The sequence below is a fragment of the Arachis hypogaea genome, chromosome 19, assembly GCF_003086295.3.
Source record: "Arachis hypogaea cultivar Tifrunner chromosome 19, arahy.Tifrunner.gnm2.J5K5, whole genome shotgun sequence".
NCBI lineage: Eukaryota > Viridiplantae > Streptophyta > Magnoliopsida > Fabales > Fabaceae > Arachis > Arachis hypogaea.
Window position 1 is genome coordinate 87,260,258 of NC_092054.1, and position 14,643 is coordinate 87,274,900.

Sequence of the window (14,643 nt, forward strand, 5' to 3'; positions counted from 1 at the left end):
CTACTTCAAACTCAAGATCCAAAGGCCCATATCCAAGACTTGAAGAGCCAACTAGAAGATCAGAAGAGTAGTATATATAGGAGTAGCTTTGAATTAAAATGGGAGTTGAAAATTATAGGGAGCCTCTTGGCATAGAACTACTCTCTATATTTTACTTTCTCTGCACTTCTAGTTTCATTATATATTCTCCACCTTTGTTTTCATTTTCCAGAGCTATGAACAACTAAACCCCTTTCATTGGGTTAGGGAGCTCTGTTGTAATTTGATGGATCAATACTAGTTTTCATTATTCTTCTTCTATCTTTTCTCTTGATTTTACTTGAAAGCTTTCGATCTTCATCCAATTGGGTAGTTATCTTGGAAAAGAAGCTATTCAAACTTGGATCTCTTCTGAACCTTGAAAGAGGAATGAAGAGATCATGCTAGAAATGCTTTTTCATGCTGGACCAAATTGGGTTTGGATAGATATGTGACTATAATCCTCTCAATACTTGATTTGGGAAATGCATGTGGTATAATCAGTGACCATACTTCGTCTCTTCTCATGAGCAATTGACCAAGGAATTGGCTATTGATCAAGATTTGAGAGATTAAATTACAAGAAATTGTAATTCGATCACTTAAGATTGCCAAGGAGATCAATGAGTGCATTGATTGAGGAAGAGATGAAAATGAAATTGATCCGCTCCTGAGCCCAATGAACTCCCCATTTCTGATCTTACCCATTCTCTTTAATTTCTATCATTTACTTTTATGAGCAATTACCCCATTCCCATTTAAGATTCTGCAATTTACTTTCCGTCATCTACATTCAGCTCTTTATTTCTAGCATTTACTTTTCTGTTATTTACTTTCCCGCCATTTAATTTTCTGCAATTCTCAACTCAAATTCTGATTCGCTCAACTAGAACATTTCTCTAATTAAAGTTGCTTGATCAATCAATCCCTATGGGATTCGACCTCACCCTATTGTGAGTTTTTACTTGACGACAAATTCGGTACATTTGCCGAAGGAAATTTGTTATGAGACAAGTTTTCCGTGCATCATCTTTAAGATACATTTGGCATGAATGTCTATGAGCGCTCATTTTGGAAATGTTTGTACCTTGAGATATTAAGACTAATCACCTTAATGTTGATTGTTTGGTGCATATAGGACCTTAATGACTGCGAATAGGCATAGTTTAATCGAGCTCCGAACGACGAATCGATGCAAGACACAGCTATCCTCATAGCTGTTATGATCTCCATGGCTATGGCTTTGTGAGATTTGGATGCTGTAAGGAATGAACGCTTGTTTTACTTGTGAGGAATCTGGACATCCAGCTAGGATCTACCCAAGAAAGTTTGTTCGGAATCCAGTACGAACCTAGCAACAAGGTCGAGTGTTTGCTATGACTACTGATGATGCTATGCAATCAGACGCCCTGATCCAAGGTCAGTGTTATGTCAGAAATTAATTTCTAACTGTACTGTATTACTCGGGTGCATCATATTCCTTTATCTCTTTAAGAGTTGCTCGTGAGTTGGGACTAGATTTCTCTGAGTTAAATTTTGATTTAATTGTCCATACACTTGCATCCTAGAATACTTTGACCAGTTTAGTGTGCCTACAAGTACCATTTACTACTAGGAACAGGACTTTTATACATGATTTAATCTGTTTGCCTCTATATGGTTTAGAAGTTATTTTAGGATTAGATTGGTTGTTCAAGTATCATGTTTTCCTTGATTGTTTTGAAAGAACTGCTATTATTCCGTCTGATAGTTTAGATATTAAACCATTTCTGTCTCATACTTTATATCTGAATTCTGTAAGAGTTACATTAGACGGGAGTGATTGTGAGGGGTACGTTCTGTTAGCGGCTAGCTCGAGTGACAGTGAACTAAGCTTAGAACGAATCCGAGTGGTGAAGGAATTTCCTGATATTTTCCCGGACGACATAACTGACTTTCCTCCTCAGCGAGAGATAGAATTCAGTATTGAACTTGTACCTGGAACCGGACCGATTTCCATAGCACCGTACCAGATGTCACCACTGGAACTTGCAGAGTTGAAGAAGCAGTTGGATGAGCTACTTGGAAAGAAATTTATTCGTCCCAGTGCATTACCTTGGGGAGCTCCGGTATTACTAGTAAAGAAGAAGAATGGTGGAATGAGACTTTGCGTAGATTACCGACAGCTAAATAAAGTCACTATCAAGAACAAGTACCCACTTCCACGGATAGATGTTTTGATGGATCAGTTAAAAGGTGCAACTGTGTTCTCGAAGATTGATTTACGATCGGGCTATCACCAGATTCGAGTGAAAGAGTCAGATACACTGAAGACTGCATTTAGAACTTGATATGGTCACTATGAGTATACGGTTATGTCGTTTGGACTAACTAATGCTCCCGCAATTTTCATGGATTACATGAATTGTATTTTTCGTCCGTACCTTGATCAGTTCATAGTAGTTTTCATAGACGATATTCTCATCTATTCGAAGACAGAAAGAGAGCATGAAGAGCATCTAAGGACTGTATTGCAGATACTGAGGACTCGGAAGTTATATCCTAAACTATCAAAGTGCAAATTCTGGACAGAGGACTCGGAAGTTATATCCTAAACTATCAAAGTGCAAATTTTGGACAGAGAGGGTAGCATTATTGGGACATGTTATATCACAGGGAGGAATTGCAGTGGATCCTTCAAAAATTGAAGCAGTAGTGCAATGGGAACCACCTACGACCGTTATAGAAGTTCGGAGTTTCCTCGGACTTGCTGGCTATTACCGGAGGTTCATCAAAGGATTTTCACAGATAGCCTTACCTTTGACTTACCTTACACGAAAGGAAGTTCCATTTATCTGGATGGCTGAGTGTGATAGAAGCTTCAAGATGCTTAAAGAAAAGCTAACAACTGCACCTGTACTAGTACTACCCGATCCGCAGAAACCTTTTGAAGTATACTGTGACGCCTCTCATAAAGGACTTGGATGTGTGCTGATGCAAGACAAAAATATGGTGGCTTATGCTTCCCGGCAGCTGAGACCTTATAAACGAAATTATCCGATGCATAACTTGGAATTGGCTGCAGTAGTGTTTGCTCTGAAGATCTGGAGGCACTATTTGTATGGTGCTCAACTAGAAGTTTTCTCTGACCACAAAAGTTTAAAGTATATCTTTGACCAGAAGGATCTTAATATGCGACAGCAAAGGTGGATGGAGTTCCTAAAGGACTATGATTTTAAGTTAAGTTATCACCCAGGAAAAGTGAATGTGGTGGCAGACGCCTTGAGCAGGAAGAATTTGAGTATCTCTTGGATGATGATAAAGGAAGAGAAGCTACTTGCGGAATTTGAGGACCTTAAGTTGGCTATGACTGAGACGTCAAGTGGAGTCCGTTTGGCGCAGTTGCACATAACACCAGATTTTAAGATTAGTATTCAGCAAGCACAAGCACAGGACTCAGAAATGATGATGATGCTGAGACGGATGAAAGCAGAGGAACCAGAATCTGTAAAACAAGATCATAGCGGTCTATGGAGGTATAAGAATAGGGTTTGTGTGCCTAGCTCTGGAGATTTACGACGAAGGATTCTTACAGAAGCTCATCAAAGTAGATTTTCTATGCATCCTGGAGTAACAAAGATGTATCAGGATTTGAAACAAATGTTCTGGTGGCCGGGCTTAAAGAAAGAGGTAGCTGATTATGTCTCAAAATGTTTAACCTACCAGAAGGTGAAGGTGGAACACCAGAAATCGTTAGGAACCCTACAACCCTTAGAAATACCACAATGGAAATGGGAGCAAATCACTATGGATTTTGTCACGGGATTGCCAAAGACCGCAACAGGACACGATGCCATTCGGGTGATTATGAACAGGTTGACAAAATCGACGCACTTCCTTATGATCCGAGTTGACTGTACTTTAGAAAGGCTGACGCGGATATATATTCAAGGAATCATACGATTGCACGGGATACCTTCGTCAATTGTTTCAGATCGAGATCCGATGTTTACTTCCAGATTCTGGGAAGCTTTTCAAAAAGCATTGGGGACAGAATTGCACATGAGTACAGCATACCATCCTCAGACAAACGGATAATCAGAGCGGACAATCCAGACATTAGAAGACATGCTGAGATCTTGTGTGATGGATAACCAAGGCAGTTGGGATAAATATTTGCCATTGATTGAGTTCGTCTACAACAACAGTTACCAAGAAAGTATCGGGATGGAACCATATGAAGTTCTCTACGGAAGAAGATGTCAGACACCATTATGTTGGAATGACAACAGAGAAGCTAGTTTCTTAGGTCCAGACTTAGTGCAAGAAACTACTGAGAAGATAAAGGGGATTCGTCAGAAGATCCAGACAGCACAGAGCCGTCAAAAGAGCTATGCCGATAATAGACATAGCCCTTTAGAGTTTAGTGAGGGAGACCATGTCTTTCTTAAAGTAACCCCGACTACTGGAATAGGTAGAGCCCTTAAGACTAAAAAGCTTAACCCTCGATACATAGGACCTTTCCAAATACTTAAAAGAGTCGGTCTAGTAGCTTATCAAGTAGCCCTTCCTCCATATCTGTCAAACCTTCATGATATTTTTCATATCTCGCAACTTAAGAAATATATTCCCGACGAGAGTCACGTTTTACAACCAGAGACAGTACAGTTACAAAATAATTTGACATATCAAGCATCACCAGTTCAGATCGTAGAAAGAAGTGATAAGCAGCTGAGAGGCAAGACTGTTCGCTTAGTCAAAGTAGCATGGGGACCAAGAGGAGTAGAAGAGCACACTTGTAAACTGGAAGATAGAATGAAGGCTGATTACCCACGTTTGTTCTCAGGTAACTGAAATTTTGAGGGCAAAATTTTCTTTTAGGAGGGTAGAATGTAACAACCCCGATTTTCGAGTACGCGAGATCTTTTCTGAAAGTACGGATTTCTCTGGAGGATCAGTAAGGGGAGAACCTTGAATATATCATCAAGTATCTCAATCCTCATTGTTATTATGTTATCTTTAAGCTAGAACCTTTTCTAAGGCAAGCTCGATAACGCGGTCACGAAGAACCTAGTTTTTGAACCGTATCGGTTAGGAGTTTTGATTCGGTTTTTCGTAAATAGTCTCAATTTGACAAACTAGACTCGATTTATGAGAGAAGAGAGATAATATGATGATATTATCATTATATTAGTATTAGAAGCTTCTTGAATAATATTATAAGGTTACCTGGTCATTTTTAGTTAAAAATAGAAAATCGGTTTAACCGGGTTCACAGTTTACTGGTGCAGCTTAGCACCAGCACTCTCTGATTACTTTAGCAATGCTAAGGCCTCATTATACATGTTTTATTCTCATAATAAATATGTTACTAGTGTCATTTATGCTAGTAGCTCAGAAAATAATTTTTAGAGATGTTTTTACAAGTGTTGCGATACATCTAGTTTTAGTAGTTATACACCTGAGATATTTTAATATTATTTTAATCCACCTCCAAGCCAACCAATCACAACTCACCCTACACCCCCAAAACCCCCAAGGCTGGCTCATTTCCACTTTGTGGCCGAAAATAGGAAGAGAGAAAAAGAGAGAAAAGTTCTTAGTTCAAAATCTTTAAAGCTTGATTTCTGCTGAACTAAAACTCAAATCAAAATTCCAATTCGACCAAAATGATCCTCTCTTCTTTCTCTACATGATCATATGACTTATCAAGGCTGGAATCAAGGTGAGTTGGCTGCACCATCTCTCTTTTGATTCGGTTTCAAGGAAACATGCTTAAACATGTGTTTTCTTGATGTTCTTCCTTAGGAATCATGCTTAACTTGACTTGAGGGCCAAGAAATGTGAACTTCCAGCAAGTCTAAGGTTAGAAATCAACTCCTAACATGCTGAGGGAGATATGTTTAGTTGAGGATTTTTGGATTTAAAGTTGTTCTTCATGTGATTTAGGAGGAAAAAGTGCTTAAGGACTACCTGAAAGTCTAACTGAATTAGGAGCAGCAAAACTAGGTAGGGTGTCACGAAATTAATCTTGATTATTTGTGTTTGAGTTGTGTGAATTTTGTATGATTTGGCTGTGCTAAAAATTGGTTGCATACATAATTGATTCTTGGTGAAAATTTGGTGAAATTTCGATGAAATTTGATGAAATTCAAGATTTAAAGTTCATGTTCTTGGGGAAGCTGGAAAAACGAAACCCTAGGCTTAAATTGAGATTCAATTTATGTTGAAATCATGTAGAAAAGATGGGGTTTTAGTGGCTGATAATTTTTTCTGAATTTTGGTAAAAATCGGTTGCTGAAAAGATTGAAAAACGGGTAAAAACAAAGAAAGAATCTGAAGAATTTACGAACAACACAAAGAACACTTTGAGTGTGATGAAGAACATTGAAGAACAGGCTTTAGATCCTTAAAAGGGAAAAGAAGTAAAATTTTTGGTGTTTAAGGGGTTATTTGGTAATTTCTGAAAGTTAGGGGGTAAAAGTAGAAATATTAAAAGTTACGGGTGGTAAAAAGTGAATTTTAAAGGTTAAAAGTAAAAGGTAAGTTAATTTTCGAAAATTAATAATAAAATAATAAATAATAATAAAATATTAAACAATAATATTTAATTAAAAATAATATTTTAATAAAAATAATAAAATATTGCGAAAAAGGCAGTTTTCTGTAAAAGGTTTAGAAAGACAATTTTAAGTGCAGAATCTCATAATTACCTTCATAAAACACTTAGGGAGTGGTAAGAACATATTAGTGAGGCAAAGATAAATAAAAGATAAAAAGTTGAAGAAAAGATAAAAATCGAAGAAAAAGTCTGTAAAGTTTTAATGACAGAAAAACAGACAGAGACTAGTGAGTGAACTAGGGCAACATAGTTAGTTTTTGAGTTGCGACTAGAGTTAGGTATTATATGAAAAGTTAAACTGTTTCGGTATAGACTTAATGAACCTATACTTGGGACAGGCTAACTATTCATACCGAAATTTACATAAGCTTTAAATACACATGTTAAACAGAGAAATCAGAGCAGGGTAAAGAGACTAAGAGCAAAAGGCTTATTGAAAAGTTATTTGTTACTTGCGGTGACCTAAGAGATATTATATATATATTTGTTGCTTAATGCAACCCAAGAGATATTAATTATTTGTTTGTTGCTTAATGCAACCCAAGAGATGTTTGTTTATTTATCTGTTGCCCTGAGGCAACCCAAGAGTAATTTTCCGTTCCCAAGAGTATATATTTCCTGCGAGTAGAAAGCAGAGGCTGTCTCAATAGAGCTGCTAATAATTATATGCGCATTTATTTGAACGGAAAATCGTATCCAGGAAATCGTGAACTCGTGACCGGATAAATGTCGGGAATGCAGGTGCTAACCGACACATGAGCTCATGGCCTGTACTAGGACTAGACATGCATCATTCTTGTCTGCGCATCATTCTCTGTTGCATTCTTACTTGTGTGCGATCTATTTCTTTATGTGTGTTTGCTCGAGTGCTATGTCTGAGCTTTATCTTCTTGTATTCTTCTGTTTATGTTCTGTTCTTTGTTTTTCTATCTATTTTTAACTTCTGTTTACTACTTTACTGTATTCTATTATCCATCTGCTAAACGAAAATGAATAAATGAATGTAACTAACAACCCCGACCCTACTAAGAACTCCCCAGTTCTTACCGCTTCTCTCCCTTCCTCCCCCTCAGATGGAGACGGGCGTGATCTTCTATGAGTTCGAGGACCCTTACGTCTACGAGGATCCGGTACATCACAGTTACTTTATTATGGGTTTGGAGCCTCGTATTAGACGATATGCATTACCTAATCAAGCTTTTCAACATCCTTTGTTTAGCCCTCATTTTGACCCCGATGCTCCTTACGACTTTCCCTTATCCTGGTTATATCCTGACGCACCTGGACATCCTTTTCCTGATGATCCCGGACACCCTATACCAGCTCAACCTTTGAATGAGGCGGTACTTGAGCCTATCCTTCCTGACGATCACGAGTTAGCTGGTGACTACGTACCTGTGATACCACCAGAGTGGGATTTTCCCCCTGAGCCGATCCCTGACTTTCCACAGCCTGATGAGCCGGCACTACCGGACGGTGGGACAGCTCCTATATACGCGAACGGACCTGTGCTCACGAATGGTTTGTACATAGTGACAGCATTGTTTCTGGTGGATCTGAGGATATAGTTGTAGTTGCGGATGATGAGGAGGAGGAGGATCTTGAGATAGAGATAGAGCAGGATGAGGAGATGGACGAGCCTCACGGCGATTCTCCGAACGGCCACGTGTAGATATAGTTTGACTGCGGAAGGGGCATTCTTTTGATGACACTCTAGTCGGACATTATCTGATAGTTAGTCTCTCACTTGTGTTAGTACACCCGAGAGCTAGGAGCTATGTAGTGGTTAGGCTAGCCTGGGCGCCAGTTTAGCGGCTTTTTGTATAGGCCAGGCCCTGAGAATGTCATGTATATATTAGCTACGTAGGTTGACGAGGATGTAAACTGACTTAATCTTGTGTAAAAGCTACATGTTTTGGTATAGTGTACATGATGTATATTATCTGCTATATTTCTATATTTCTCTATGCTTGCTTTTATTGCTCTTAGTGTATGCTTGTTTATTTTTAAATTATCATCCGCAGCGAATAAAAAAAAAGTTACTCGTAAAATTAGTAACGTTCTAACAAGGCACACGCTCATATATTAAATAATAGATAATAGTTAGGAAGGACAAGTTAGTAACACTTAGCTTCTTGTATGACCATGGCATACTGGGAGTTGGGTCGTTACATCAAGTGACATAGAAACATAAAATTGTATTAAAAAGAAATTGAAATCAACAATAGTGCATGAACATAAAAGAGAGTAAAATAAAGGAAATGACAAGTAAAACTAGAAGAATAAAGATGTAACAACAAGAAATTAAATGGGAAAACTAAATCAAAACAAGAATTAAAAGTTGGATCCAAGAAGATTTGACCTAAACTACCCTAAATTCTAGAGAGAAAAGAGAGCTTCTCTCTCTAGAATTCTACCTACAACATGATGAAAACTACTCTATGATTGCTCCCCCTATTCCCTTGCAATCCTTGGGTTCAAAAGCATAAGAAATGAGTTGGATTTCTCCCCAACGTTATGCCTTTAAGTGAGTCACGTGACCAACATCACCCGTGTGCATGGATGATGCGTGCTCGTCGCTTGATGATTCTCTGGTCATGCGTCCGCGTGGGTGACGTGTTGATGAACTGAAGATTGATGGTTTAGAATTCACAATAAATTCTCGTTGCAAGTATAGTTTCTAAACCAAGCAGTCATCCTTTTATACAAAAGTTTGGTTGTCACAAGTAACAAAACCCAATAAAAATAATAACCAAAGTATTTAAACCTCGGGTCGTCTTCTTAAGGAATTGCAGGGTGGTATCATTTATTATTGGTTATGTAAAAATTAATATTTTTGGGTTTTTGAAATAGGGAACAAGGAGAATAAATTAGTAATAAATTAAATTAATAATAATAATAACTCTTGGCAAGGTATAAGAAATTGGAGTCCTATCCTAGTTATCCTTATCAGGTGTGATGAGAATTGAATTCTGCTCCCACTTTAATTAACCTCTAACTATGAAGGTAAGTTAAGTGGATGAATCAATTTGATTCCTCAGTTCCTAGTCAATTCCTAAGAAAAGACTAGAGTTATTGGAATTCAAATCAATCAGCAAAGAATTCCAATTTTCAATCAACAAGGAGTTTGATAACTCAAGTGTCTCCAATTTATCAATTCATCAATTAAAACCAAGAATATTAAAAGCTAAATAAAAATCATAAATCCGAAATACCTCAAATTGTATAAATAAAAGAAATCAAATCTAACATGGGAATTCATAAATTAAATTTGGAAAATAAATAAAAGAAGGAACATTGAACCTGAAATTGAGAAATAACAATAAACTGAGAGGAATCCTAATTCCAAAAATCTAAATCCTAAATCCTAAGAGAGAGGAGAGAGCCTCTCTCTCTCTAAAACTACATCTAAATCCTAATAATTGTGAATGTGTATGTCTTGATTTCTAAATGAATGGATTCTCCCACTTTATAGCCTCTAATCTGTGTTTTCTGGGCCGAAAACTGGGCCAGAAACAGCCCAAAAATTGCTGGGGGCAAAATCTGCCACGCTGATTTTCGTCATTGCGACGCGTCCGCGTGGAGCACGCATTCGTGTCGCCTATCTGTATGGCCACTTTGGCAAATTAAATATCAAATCGAAGCCCCGGAGGTTATCTTTCCAACGCAACTAAAACCGCATCATTTGGACCTCTGTAGCTCAAGTTATGATCGATTTAGTGCGAGAGGGTCAGGCTGGACAGCTTAGCAATTTCTTCAACTTCTTGTATTCCTTCCACTTTTGCCTGCTTCCTTTCCATCCTCTAAGTCATTCCTGCCCTGTAATCTCTGAAATTATTTAACGCACATATCACAGCATCGAATGGTATTAAGAGATGATTAATATTAGCAAATATAAGGCCAAAGAAGCATGTTTTCAATCATAGCACAAAATCACGAAGGAAAATGTAAAACATGCGATTTCTATGAATAAGCGTGAGAATAATGGATGAAAAACCACTCAATGTAGCACAATATAAACTATAAAATAGTGGTTTATCACACGTGTGCGTCGCTAGCAAATCTCCTTCTCACGCGTACGCGTGAGTGACGCGTGCGCGTGGCCTTGAGTTCAGCAAATCCCCATTTCTTCATGAATTCTTTATTTTTGCATACTTTTTCTTCATTCCTTCAACCCAATCTTTGCCTTCTAATCTTGAAATCACTTAACAAACATATCAAAGCATCGAATGGAATTAAAGTGAATTAAAATTAGCGATTTAAATCCCTAAAAAGCATGTTTTTATTTTTAAGCAGGTGTTACTTAGGTGGAATCAGAAAGAGTTGGATTATTAGTGATATAAACATAACATTTTCATAAGTTGTGAAAGGAACAAGTGATAGGATTAGATTGAGAGTTGGAGTTGCTTTGTCTTTCTGAAGTAACTCTGGTACTACCGTCTTCTTTGCTTGTGAATGATCTTCTTCTATGGCAGGCTGTAAGTGATCAAAGCCACGCCAATGGTCTTTGATCTCCTTTGCTACAGAATGAACGCCAAGGCCCTTAGTATTCAATCCAATGGAGGATGAAGCGCATAGCAATCCAATCTCTTGGCGATCCTATTCAAAACTCCACAGACAAGGTAGAATCTTTCGAATCAGAGAACGCTGCTTCTTGGATCTAGCCTATACCACAGAAACCTTAATCTCCCTAGAGATCGGCTGAACTGATGTCTCGAGAAGTCCCCAATGAAATCGTGGATTAACCGTCTGAGATATGTAAATCCATAGCTGTTGGTTCATGCTTTCTGGCCAAGTATTCAAACGAACCCAAGTAGATGCGGGTGTTTGTCTGGCACGTTTGTCTTAATGTGATGAACAGAGCCAATTTGTCAGATCGTCCTGTTCATCACGATGAAGATCGGGATATACATCTTAGAAATAGATCAGACACGGATCGAAGAAAAATAAATAGTACTTTTATTAATTCATAGGACTCAGCTGGGCTCCTCCCCTCAACCTAGGAGGTTTAGAAACTCATACTGAAAGTAAGAACACGATGGAGAAAATATGGCAGACCTCCCTTCCAGAGGAGGAGGAAGGTGCCCAAGGTCAAAGATGATGTAAAAGGTGATAAAGATGTCTAAATTACATAAGTTTAATCCCTTAAATAGATGACTAGTAGGGTAAAACAGTCTAATTAGTGCTAAAATATACTTAAGGGGCCTACTTGGTGAGTGTTTGGGCTGAGCTTTAATGAGATCCATGTGCTGTGAGGCTCCTTGGGCGTGGAATGCCAGCTAGGGAGTCCACTCTGGGACTTTGGATGTTGGGCTCTGCTCTTTGGGCGCTGGAAGTCTGGAAGAGTGCAGGTAGCTGGCGTTAGACGCCAGTTTTGGGCCTTCTAATCTGAAGCAAAGTATAGACTATTATAAATTGCTGGAAAGCTCCAGAAGTCAAATTTCTATAGCCGTTGAGAGCACGCCATTTGGACTTCTGTAGCTCTAGAAAAGCTCTTTCGAATGCAAGAAGGTTAGATCTGAACAGCATCTGCAGTGCTTCCTCTGTCTCTGAATCAGACTTCTGCTCCAGCTCCTCAATTTTAGCCAAAAAATATCTGAAATTTCCCAAAAACACAAAAACTCATAGCAGAATCCAAAAATGTGATTTTAACACTAAATCCTATAAAAACTTAATAAAAACTAAATAAAAACTACTAAAAACTATATGAAAGTAATGTCAAAAAGCGTATAAAATATCTGCTCATTAGGGGTCAACCTTAATGAGCCTAACATCAAATTGCCAACCACTACACAACTCTCTCTTACTCTTCAATCCACAAAGAGCTCTAAGTTGACCATCTATTTCAATCAAACCATATTCAAGTGGGAAAGTAAAGCTTAGAGATAAGAATTTTACCCACTTGAATGTTGTGTTGGATGGTGACTTAGGAAGGGATGTCTCCAATGGTTTTGCAAGTATCATTCCCTTGTTCTCTTCCTTGACTACCTCCACCTCTTGGCAAGCATTTTCAATGTCAATTCCTTGTTCACCAACTTCTTCTATACATTCCTCAATGCTCAAATCATGTGTTGGAGGTTGTGCTCTAGCCTCCTCAACATCAATTTCAGAACACAATGAGGAAGGTTCAACAATCTCAAATAGCACATTAGTTGGTGTGGAATCAACTTCAATAGTAGGACTTGGTGCTTGCTCAGCTTCTTCCAATCATTCATCATCCATAATATGCCTAGGAGATTGCACATTATCCTCCTCAACATCAAATTCATGCTCAAGGGAAGAAGGTTTAACAACTTCCACAAAATCATCAACAACATTGCTTGGTGTGGAAGTGTCATCAAGCTTGAAATTCACCTCTTATTCAACTTTGCCTAGGTCTTCAACCACTTCTTCTTCTTCAACAATCTTCATCTTTTCTACTTGTTTCACAACACACTCCACTTCCTTGTTCTCATGTTGAGATTCTAAAATCTACTTCATGCTCCTCTCTTCGGTTGATTTTCCACATTCATCCGTGGAATTGCTTTGCTTGTTGCATGAGTCCCATAAGTCCAAGGTGGCTTTAATCTTGGCAAGGTTAGCCATGATATCTTCATGGCTCTTTTGGGCTTTCTCTTGCTCTTTTTGATGGATGATTGTTTGAAGCCGATCTATTGCTTCCTTGAGATAATCCATTGGCTCTTGTTCCACTTGATTAACATAAGTAGGATCATATTGCTCTTGGATGGGTAGATATGGATATTCTTCCATGGAGGGTTGTGGTGAAAAGGAGAATTCATATTGTGGTTGAAATTTCTCATACATGGGAGGTGGTTCCTCTTAGTAATGGTATGGAGGTGGTGGTTCTTGAGGGGATTGGTGTTGGAATGGTGGTGGTTCTAAGTATTGTTCATATGGCACATGAGGTGGTTGGTATGGTGGATATGGATTGGGATCATATGGAGGTGTTTGGTGGTATGAGACTTGTGAGTATGGTGGTTGAGGACTATATTGAGGAGGGGGTTCATAGGCATATAGTGGGGGTTGTTGGTAATCACAAGGAAGTCCACCATAGCCATTGGATTTGTATTCGTTATGGAATGGCTCTTGCTCATAGCACATTTGGGAAGGTTGTTGCCAAGAAGGGTGATCAAATCCTTAAGGCTCTTCCCATCTTTGATTGTTCCATCCTTGATGCATGTTGCCATTGTAATTTCCATCTCCTACAACATAGTTGTAACCACACTCATAGACAAAGTGATGAGAATTCATAATAGCAAAAGAAAAAAAAATAAAAACTAATAAGAAACAAGAGAAACAAATTCTACAACTAGCAAATAAAGCAAAAATCAAACTATTCACAATATTCACATATGAACAATATCCAATAACATAACACCATTGCAATTACCCAGCAACGGCACCAAAAATTTGATAGTGAAAGATTTATACTGGTTCGAAATTTAGCAAAATAATTTTGTTGTGAGCATAGCCCAAACCGATAATCGATCCTCACATCAAATTTTAATGTTTATGGTTGTCACAAGTACAAACCCCAATAAAAATTAATCAAAGTATTTAAACCTCGGGTCGTCTCATAAGAAATTTCAATGAAGTGCTCAATTATTGGCTATGAAGGGGCAAAGGGGGTTTGGTATGCAATTGACAAGAAAAGTAAATAATAAGAAAGTAAATGACAAGAACAAATAAAGACAGGGAAAGAACTCTTAGCTAGGCATAGGAATTGAGATCACCATCCTTGTCTACAAACTATATATTGACAATTATGAGAGACCAACCCATTTAGTCTACCTCTATGCTTGAAGTACATACAATATCTACTTCAAGATTGAAGTACGTCAAATAGGATTGATCAACATCAATCCATAAGTCCTAACCTAGCTATTAATTGACTTAGTAGTAGGCTATTATCAATGGTTATCAAATTGACCACTAAGGATTCTCAAATCACCAAATCAATGAGACCCAATGACTCAAGGTCACTCAATTTCCTTAGCCTAGGCTAAGAGTAAAGAAAACTACTC